The 10,676-nt window shown below is 43.3% G+C and overlaps 1 pseudogene; it reads left to right on the forward strand.

Moving 5' to 3' along the window:
* LOC121287530 overlaps positions 1–9,855 on the forward strand; it is a 70,913-nt pseudogene extending 61,058 nt beyond the window's left edge.
* The last annotated feature ends 821 nt before the right edge of the window (positions 9,856–10,676 follow it).

Genomic DNA, 10,676 nt, shown 5'->3' on the forward strand with positions numbered 1-10,676 from the left:
TCAAAGGAAGACTAAGTTTATTAGTTGCTAAACCTCAGAAGAAAATAAAAGATGCGATGGCACACACAAACACACCTCAGAAGGAAGACTTTAGAGTCTAGATAAAAGCTAAAAGGATATACAATTAAGTCCTTTGCTTGTCCTTGAGGCCTAGATTGTTGAACATTGCAGTCACTTGAAGTTAACTGGTTTCCTTTACAATTGAAGTTCAGGTAACTGCACTTTGCTGAAGACAACCTTGGCTTCAGAGAGAGAGAAATTCCTTACTGCTTCCTTCATTAGTATTTCCAGATGACTTTGATGACACTCTCTGTTTCTGGCTTGGAAAAACCAATTCTTAAATCTCCTATCTGTTTATTCCAGGGAGGAAATTGATTAACATGTATTGCAGTCATTGTTGTCGAACAAATAATCGTATTTTTGATCTCTCATCTCAGAAACCTTTGACACATTTCAAGATAGTGGAAACCAATAGGAGATGGGGTTATTTTGTCCTCCACAGGGGGTTTTGAATATATGCTGAGTACCTTGCTGCTGAGCAGTTCCCATTGTTTTAGCAAAATTGCAGTTGATTAAAGTGCAGCACTTTGCATTTTTCATGCTTTCTTTTGAAGATTCCTTTTTCGAAGTGGATTTTGACACCCCCAGGTGTAGAATTCCAGGGGCAATATGCCAGCAATGCAATCCATATAGTAACTTTCCAGAAAAGGTCAATTTACAATCCCAGACACCAGCTGACTTGTGGCAGCCATTTTGGTCAGTTTTTTTGCATAAAAAAAAAACAAGTCCTCTTTAAACAGTTCAATATGTTTTTTTGTTAGCTGGTGAAGCTATAGATAGATCTCACTCAGTCAAAATTTCCAGCCATCATAACACTTACTACAAGCTTCTGGTTGATTTTGCACTAATAACAGCATGTGTCATTCATATACTTATTTTCTTTAGCAAAAGCTGACAAATTGAGTAACCATTTTGTTACATGTATGTGTGATGAGATGCACAACTAGAACAAACAAGCTACCTGGAAAAAAAGATAAAGAGTAATTTTTTTATCATTCATAGGGGGAAACATATTCATCAAGGACATTGAGATGATGATTGGTAAAAAGAGCTGGCTCTTCTGGCTGAGGCGGAGAATGTGTTGTTTTTTTATTTCTCTTTGCCTTATGATGGTAAGAAAAGGTTATGCCTTTTAGTGATTTAAACTTAAAAAACAAATTCACAAATGCTATCTCATTCAATGTCTAATCTTGTGGAATCATTTCAAACAGGGAATCTTAATCTGGTCATCAGCAATATTTGTACCACCAGAATATGGAAATTTTGAGTACCCAATGTGGGCAGTAGCATTTGGTTGGGGTGTATTTTTCTTCTGTGTTATTTGGATCCCCATTCTGGCAATTATGAAAATTTCCCAAGCTAAGGGCTCTAACTTGTATGAGGTAAGGAGACAACTAATTTTGTATTGAACGATAGAAATTAATGACACAGGAGAAGAGAATCATTTGGCTCATTGTATCTGTGCCAGCTAAAAAAGTACTAGCCAGCCTAATTTCACTTTACAGCTCTTGGTCCATAACCTTGTAGATTACGGCACTTCAATTCCATATCCAAGTGCTTTTTAAATGCAATCACAGCTTCTGGTTCCATTACCCTTCCAGACCCCTCCCCACGCTATGGGTGAAAAAAATTCTCCTCAACTCCCGTTTATTTCTTCTACCAATTATTTTAAATCTATGCCCCTCATTATTGACCACTCTATTAAAGGAAATAGGTCCTTCTATCCACTCTATCTAGGCCCCATTAATTTTATAAACCTCAATTAAATAATCCCTCAGCCCCCTCTGTTCCAAAGAAAACAGTTCTAGCCTATCCATTCTTTACTCATTGCTAAAATTCTCCAGTCCTGGCAACATCCTTGTAAATCTGCTCTGTGCTCCCTCTAGTTGTGGCCTGGCACTCTTTTAATACTATTCTTGTATACCTTCCCTGCTCTTATATTCTATACCGTGGTTAATAAAAGAAAATATCTTGTATGCCTCCTTTATCATCTTATCTACCTGCCACACTATCTTCAGGGATCTGTGGACATGCATGTCAGGGTGCTTCTGTTCCTCTACACTTTTCTGTAAAGTACTATTTATTATGCATTCTCATGACTTTTTTTATCCTTCCAAGTGTATTACCTCACACTTCTTCATTACATTTGCCCACCTGACTAGTCCATTGGTATCTTCCTGCAGCCTAGAGTTTTCTTCTTCACTATCAACCACACAACCAATTTTTGAATCATCTGCAGAATTCTTAGTCATAGCCCCAACATGCAATTCTAAATCATTGGTATATACCACAAGAAGCAAGATTTTAGTTTGAGCCCCACTGGAAAAGTCTTCCAGGCACAAAAACACTTATCAAAGCTTAGCCTTCCCCTCCCATCACTGAACTAATTTTGGATCCAATTCGACACTTTCCCTTGGATCCCATGAGCCTTTACCTTTTAGACCAGCCTGCCATGTGGGACCTTGTCAAATGTCTTTTAATACCATGTGGTATCTTATTGACCCTTCTTGTTAGTTTCTCAAAATTGCAATCAAGTTAGTCAGATATGAAATTCCCTTAAATTCATGCTGACGGTCCTTTATTAATTCCATCAACAGCAGCTTCCAAGCCCATGACCTCTACCACTTAAAAGGACGAGCAGCAGATGCATGGGAACACCACCACCTGCAAGTTTGCCTTCAAGTCACACACCATCCTGACTTAGAACTATATCGCTGTTCCTTCACTGTCGCTGGATCAAATGCTGCAACTCTCTTTGTAGCAATACTGTGGATGTTCCTACAACACATGGACCACAGGAGTTCAAGAAGGCAGCACACTACCACCTTCTCAAGGGAAATTAGGGATGGGCAATAAATGCTGGCCTAGCCAGTGACACCCACATCCCATGAACAAATGAAAAAAATCCATGCCTTTCAAAATGATGATTATTACTATCCCTCAAAATTTTTCCAATAAATTGCACGCCACCAAAGTTAAACCGATGGATCTGTAATTACTTGTTTTATTCATTTCTATCTTTTTGAACAACAGTACATTATTAGCAGTCCTCCAGCATTTTGTCTGTAAATAGAAGGGATTGGAAAATGATGGATTTCTCCCAACTTTATAAATTTCATTTGGCCCTGTCTATTTATTTACTCTCAAAGATGCTAAACCCTCAAACCCTCTCTCAGTATGTTTATTGCAAATATATTTCACACCCCTCCTCCTTAAATACTATCTCTGCATCATCATCCTCTTTTATGAAAACAGGCACAATGGGCTGAATTTTATGTGCCCCTGGCAGGTGTGTACCTGGGGGTGGGGGGGAGTGATTATGTAAAACAGGGTGGGTACCCATCCCACTACCTTCCTGCCCACCCCTCAGTTTACCCCATAACACTGATTGAGGGTGGGGATGGGAGAGGGGGCACGAACAGGTGCAGTAATCAGCGGCCCACCCACCATATTAAAATGACCAGTTAAGGGTCAATTAGGCTTGTTGTTAGGCTTATTAACACTAATAATATGCGGCCCATGCCATAATATGTTCAGCATGGGCAACCCTTTAATCACATTTTGATTTAAAGTTTGTAAGTTTCCTTTAAACTTTGTTCTTGGTTTTACAGCTGACCTGAATTAGAGGCTGTGCCTAATTTATCCCAATTTTGTTAATTTGGTTTTATTGGTTTTAACTCAAAAGAGTTACATCTTCTTAAAGCTTGGCCTAAATAGCCAAGTGGTTATGGTACTGGGTTTGTAACCCCAAGATCAAGAGTTCAAATCTCACAATGGCAAACTATGAAACAATGTAACTTCATCTGAAACAGATGGAAACAGGTTTACTCAAAAGAGTATCAAGAGTTCAGCATGGGCAACAAGGTAGAAAAGGGAAGCCTAATTTTTGACCTCAACTGGTTAAAGGGTGGAGAGGAAGGGGAGGTGTTGTCGCCCTCCAGGAGCTGCCATTTGCCGATTGTGGGGTGCCCCTCAACCCCCCCCCCCCCCACTACCCATAGACTGAATCCTTCAATTGCTACCCGCTCCCTCTTTTAAACCCACCTTCTCCCCCCATTGTCCCGTTCCCTAACGTTCCCAAACCTTCCTGGCCCAAGACTATGACTTATCTGTTCTGGGGTTCCTTGGCCTTGGGATCCCCTCTTCAGCTGCAGTCCCAGTCGTGGACACTGACACCTTCCTGGTGCTACCATGACTGATGGATATGCCTGCCAATCCGATTTGGCGGTAGTTCCAGAGTGTGGCACACGGGGAGAAAGTCCCACTTGGCTCTCATCAATGAACCCTGCAGCACCTTAAGGCTGCAGGGCTGGTCGATGTGGAGCTGGTCGTCTTCACGTGGTTTCAGGGCAGTGGAGGGAGATGGTGGTGCCATCTGCACTACCCCATTGTGTTATTCCAGCCAATGTATTCATTAACAACCATGATCTAGTCTTCTTTCTGTACACAGACAAATTTTTTGGTTTCTAGTCGACCCTACTCTTAGTTATATTTTTTGCTTTTTATACATTTATAAAACATCTTTTGGGTTTTTCTTGATTTTATTTGCCAATTTTTTTTATGCCCTCACTTTGCTTCCCTAACTTTTTAAAAAATTTCATCCTTGTACTTTTTTTACCCCTCTAGACTTTCTGCAGTGTTGAACACTTGTTATCTGACATAAGCTTCTCTTTCTTTGCCTTATTCTGCCTTGTTCAGTACCTGACATCCAAGTGCTCTACTTTTGGGAGTCCTATCCTTTTTCTTTGTGGGAACATATTTGCTCCAAACCCTCAATATCTCTTGCTTAAATTGCTCCCACTGCTCTGATACTAATTTACTTTCAGGTTTCTGCTTCCTGTTCACTTTTCCTGAATCACATTTCAGCTTACTAAAATTGGCCGTTCCTCAGTGGAAAATTTTTATGCTTGGGCTGAAACATCCCAGATTTGCACAAAAGTGCAGTAGTGGGTAGGAAAAAAGTTGTTTTACCTGCTGGCCGCCATGGCGGATTTTCACGCTGTATCGTATCATTACAGGCACATCCCGCCTCATTAATAATGCATTCACGGGAAACACTCCAGATTGCTTATGGGTGGGTGGGCTTGGATTTGCCCGCCACACCAAGAACTTAGCGCTTCCTCACTCTGGGCGCAATATTTAAAGTGCATCAGACACATGCCTACTTCACGTCTTCAGACCAGGACTACTCCAGGTGACAAATGGCCCTGAAAGCAAAGAAGACGGCAACCCCCAAATTTATTGACGCTTCACTGGGGCACTTGCTGGATGCAGTGGAAGGCTACCGTGATGTCCTCTACCCCCAACACTGACCACAGGAGGTCCATCAGAGTCACCAATCCAGCCTGGGAGGTAGTGGCAGAGGCAGTCAGTGCCACCAGAACACAGAGGAGGTCAGCCATCCAGTGCAGGAAGAGGATGAATGCTCTCATTCATTCCTCCAGGGTAAGTCAACCACCTCATCACTCTCAATTCAAACATTCACAAACCCATCACACATCCACAGGAATCTCACACCTCAAGGAACAACACCACCAACTCTCACAGACACCTTCACATCTCCACCAGGCTCATATCCTCTCAAGCTCACATCCTCATTCCGTCCATAGCTCCACTCACCACACAAACATTCCATGCAATGCCATGCATCCTGCTCGTAATCTCTCCATTTGTTTTCATGCGGAGAAGCTGGCTCACAACAGCAGAGAGATGTCCTGGACTGGGCATGGAGTGGCCCACATTAGGCCCCTCACTCACGTTGAGGAGCGTGCCATCGCGCTGACTGGTGAGGATGTGGACCGTGCCTGCAGTGACGTACAGTCGGTAACCCATCAGGACGATCCTGCATCACATCATCGCTCTCTCAACGCAACAGTGAGTGCTCTCTCTCCTGTTTTTGACTCTGCTGCCATGCACTAATTATTTCTACTTTTGTTCACAGGGAGCTCTGCCAAGTGAATGATGCCCTCGCCAGCCAGTCCCTCAGCTCCATCCAGATCCTCACCTCCAGCCAAGAGGACACCATCTCCATTGAAGACCTTTAAATAAGCAGCCTGGAAGACCCGTCACAGCATTTACCCACACCCTCCACTGGCACAGAGATACAGACCTCGCTGGGACCTAGATCTAGAGCAGGCTTGAGTTCACAGTCTGGCAGTTACTACAGGCACACCTGTCCGCAGCAGCAGGAGGCAGGTTTAGCCGAGCACCCCAGCAGGAGGAGGACTGCAAGGGGAGTGGCATTTGTGAGATCCATGTCAGATAATGAGCCTCTGGATTCAGCCTTCAAACACATCCTGGAGAGTTAGCAGAAGGTTGGGGAACATCACATAGCGCTGTTAGAAGACCTCACCAGAGCGACATGTGAGTCAAAGGAGTGCATCTGCCTGCTCTCTGATGAAGTGGTGCCCACATGTCTGCATTTGGAGGTCTCCATGGGAAGAATGGCGGATGCCATGGAGACCCTGGTCCAGCAGAACATGGAGCTGCGCGCAGACCTACACTCCATCGCAGTGGTCATGGGTGAGTTCCTGCAGTGGCAACATGGCAGGGAAACAAAGCACCTCAATGGACCCCGAGTTGCTCCTTCCCCTCAAGGAGCCAGGCCAGGGCCCTCGGGCATCAAAACGAGGAGGAGCAGCAGCTGGGCACCCCTGGGTCATCCATTCAGGAATCTCAGAGGCTGTCCACTTTCTCTGAGTTCCCTTTGCCTGTGACCCTTCAAACTCATCCTTTGTCATTGTAGAGAAAGCAGCTGGCCCACAGGAGGACAGCCAAAGCAAGGCAGGGCCCTCAAGGCCTCAGCACTCCAGAGGGCACACACCAAAGTCATCAGAGGCAGCAGGACCAACTATTGCACAGGCTGTCTCCACCCCTATTGTGGATATCAGGGCAGCACCTAGAAGAAGTGGTAGGCCTAGAAAAGTTAAGAAGTTCTGATAACAAGTGGTTGCACGGGTGAACACATTTTGTCACTTTACAATCTGAAAATATATTCACTTTCACTGAATAATGTGAAATGTTGTCTTTCAGCTTCATTGACAGGCTTCACGAGTCTTCCCACTACATCCCACCCGCCCCCACCACTCCCCATGCCCCACACACATACTAGCAGCTCAGCTGCACACAACTCGCCCATGAGTGATCCTGGAGGGAGCTGTGTGTGTGAAGCACTCTCCCACGCATGTGAAGCCTTCATCATACTCGTCTCACTGTCCTGAGCATTTTCAATGCTGCCTGCTGTGTTTCTCTTTCAGTTGTCCATCTGAACTGACCTGCATCTCTGCCCACCCACTGATTGCACTACCATGTAGCACCTGTACCTGTCCAACACCAGGCTCTACTCACTTTCGATCTTGACAGCGATGGTCATGGTCAGATATTTGCTCAGCTCCCCTGTCCTTTCCCCTCCCCCCGTCACCCATGTCCTTTCCCCAATCACTGTTGACCTCCCTGGCATCATCTTCTACCTCCTCAATCGTCGTCTATCAACCTGAACCGTTTTCTTTCCAGGATGCCCAGGTAAACGTGTACGTTCCCTACCTTCCTGACAATCGCACCCCCATCCACATTGATCACACCAGCCTCCTCCTCCCCACCCCCAGGATCCATCTCTGCCTCTGAATCCATACCAGCCACCCTCACCATCCTTTCTACTGCTACCAGTACACCCTGATCTTCCACTCTTCTGGCTCCCTCTGTCACCTCTCATAATCACTATTTCCTCCTACCACGCCCACTCTCAGTTTGCTGCCCAGGAGGCAGTCATTGACTCCACTGATCCCCTCCTTGCATGTTCATCTGGACTTGCCCCACCCTTTACTCGCTCCTCCACCCATACTTCTTTCTCCCCCTAGACATCTCCCCCCCTCTGAACACCTTCCCCCTTCTGAGATCTTTCCCTTACACCTTACACCCACCTTAAACTTACATCCTCACTTGCTGCACTCTCCCTAGTTACACCCCCCTCCCCCTCTCAATCTCACCCCCTCTGACACTTTCTGCCCCTCCTCCCAACCTCACCCCCCCACAACCCAACACCTTTGCCCCTACCCTCCTAACCTCACCAACAACCCCCTGCACCCCCCCACCCCAGTACATCTTCCTCCCTTCCTCTCCCACTAGCAGCTGGACCTTCCCCTTCCTCCCACCACATCGCTGAATATCTGTAGCTGCCCATGGCCAAGACTGTGATGTTCCAAAGTAGACCTGAAACATCAACAGAGACATCCCACCTTCTGTGAGCTGCTTCACAGCGGAGCCATGTCCATGAGAACCCATCCAGCATGCAATGCACGTATTCCTCCAGCATCTGGTATCTGTAGGGCTCCAGAATCTTCTGCTCCTCGGATGTCTGTGTTCTGACCAAGGCCCTCACGTTAAGTCCTGACTTCTGCACGTCTCACTTATCCAGACGCGTTTTGGGCCAATGTGTTTTCCTACCAGCATAACAGTAAATCTGGCATGGGGGAGGACAATTCTGGTCTGGCCTTACTTTGCATCCCATTAGCAAGATATAAAACAGGTTCACGCTGCAGTATTGGCGTTCTGCCATGGCAGCCACTATCGGATGATCATGCTGTGCTTTCACACTGGCATAAAACCGATTTTTGACATTTTAGCCATATTGTCCCCCCCCCACTGCCCGCCAGGACACCCAACGCCAATGGGGTCGGAAAATTCCGGCCTTGGTCTATCTTTGTCCTTTTCTATAACTACAATAACTCTAATTGAGTTATGATCACTACCATCAAATGCTTTCCCACTGATACCTTTTCCACCTGCCCAGCTTTATTCCCTAAAAGTCCAGAATTGCCCCTTCTCTTGTTGACTGATTTCAAAGGTTTTCCTGAATATATTGTAAGGATTTAAAAATGATGTATGCCTGATACTTTTTACATTGATTCTATCCCAGCTAACGTTAGGGTTGAAATCCTCTACTATTGCTGTGCTATTGTTTTTAAACTTCTCAGATATTTGCCTGCATTTTAGAGATCTGTCATCCCAGTGCTCAAATTGTCAAGTTTCGTTCTTCAGAGGCCATGTGGTCTCATTTAATGATCATTCTAGTATATCAACCCTCTTCACAGCTATAATTATTAAATAGTTACCTATCAATCATATATTTATTCTGGAAAAAAAATATGAACTTCATGTTCTTAAAGCTGAGTGATGATTTCATGCAATGAAATTTTTTAAACTTTTTTTATTTAAATTTTTAAGCTCTAAAAATGAAATCAGTTTAAAAAAAATACCTGCAATATCTTGATCAACACATACATACATTCCGAAAGCAGGTATTCTCAGATTACATATAAAGTTCAGAACATAAATTCAAAAACTATACCTCAAGAAGTATTATACATTGTTACTTTTTTAATTAGGTTTTTTTAACTGAGAATTTGGTTAACAATAACGTTGAATAGAAAACTAAATACTGGAGTGTAAGGAGAGAAACAGATCTGTCTCAAGAAGGAGGCTGTTAACTTCCAGATTACAAGCCTAGATCTTTGACAGTAAAAATAAAGTCACCTGGGGAAGACAGAGAATGTCTTTATGGAGATTTGATTGTTGAAAGACCTTTTGAGCAATCAGTTGGAATTAATGACAGCTTATTCTGATTAGGACCTTCTTTTTGGTTTGGTTGGACCATAATGAGTGAAAATCAAGCACACATTATCAAGCATTTCTTACCTTTCTTCACAGAAATTTGTTGCATCTTGCAGACCAGCTCCTGACTGGGGTCCATTCTTGAAAGTGAACAGAGGGGAAAGGTACAGAAATCAGACTGAATAAAAACTGCATTCTTCTGTTAGCTGTGTGATAAAAATCAGAATTCAAGAATTTTATGTTTAGTTTGCATCAACTTTGTAATTGATTATTTTGAAGGCTGAGAATGTGTAAAGGAAAAGTATTGTAACAAATTACCTCAAAATACTGATATATGTTTGCTTAGTGAAATAGTTCAAAGTCAACACCACAATATATTTCTACTTAAAATCATATTTATGATACAATTAAAGAGGCAGAATTTTGAATGTTAAGGAAAAAGAGCTGTTTCAGTGTATTAGCTGATTCAGATGACTTGATCTTCAATAATGTTTATGATTCTTTAATCCTGTCTCAATTGCCAGGCAAATTTTATGTTGGATATATCAAATCAGGAGCTCTTCATGCAGAATAACACATTAACAATTCTCTGGTTGATAAAAAGCCAAATTACTTAAATATTATAATGTAAATAAATATGGATTCCGGCACTGGCAGTGAAACAATCCCTTAACCTGCTCTTGCAATGGAACTGATGTGACAATCTGCACAGCTACAAGATAATTGTATCGCATTGACCTTTTATTCCTTGTTGCTCAATATGAATGCTGCCACGAACCTGCAGCCACCCTTTAATCCTGTAAAGTTGCAACTGTATTTTTTGGTCAACATCTTATGATGTCTTTTCTCAATCCTGGTATGTGAAAATGTCTCGTTCATGAACTAACACACGTGTATTACAAATGGAAGCAGCATGAGCACAGTTGTTTTGGGATAACAAGCATCACTATTTGCAATAAACTTAACAACTAACATAATGAGAAATTCTCTTACCTACATACATGATC

The sequence above is a fragment of the Carcharodon carcharias genome, chromosome 14 (assembly GCF_017639515.1).
Source record: "Carcharodon carcharias isolate sCarCar2 chromosome 14, sCarCar2.pri, whole genome shotgun sequence".
In the NCBI taxonomy this organism is placed as follows: domain Eukaryota; kingdom Metazoa; phylum Chordata; class Chondrichthyes; order Lamniformes; family Lamnidae; genus Carcharodon; species Carcharodon carcharias.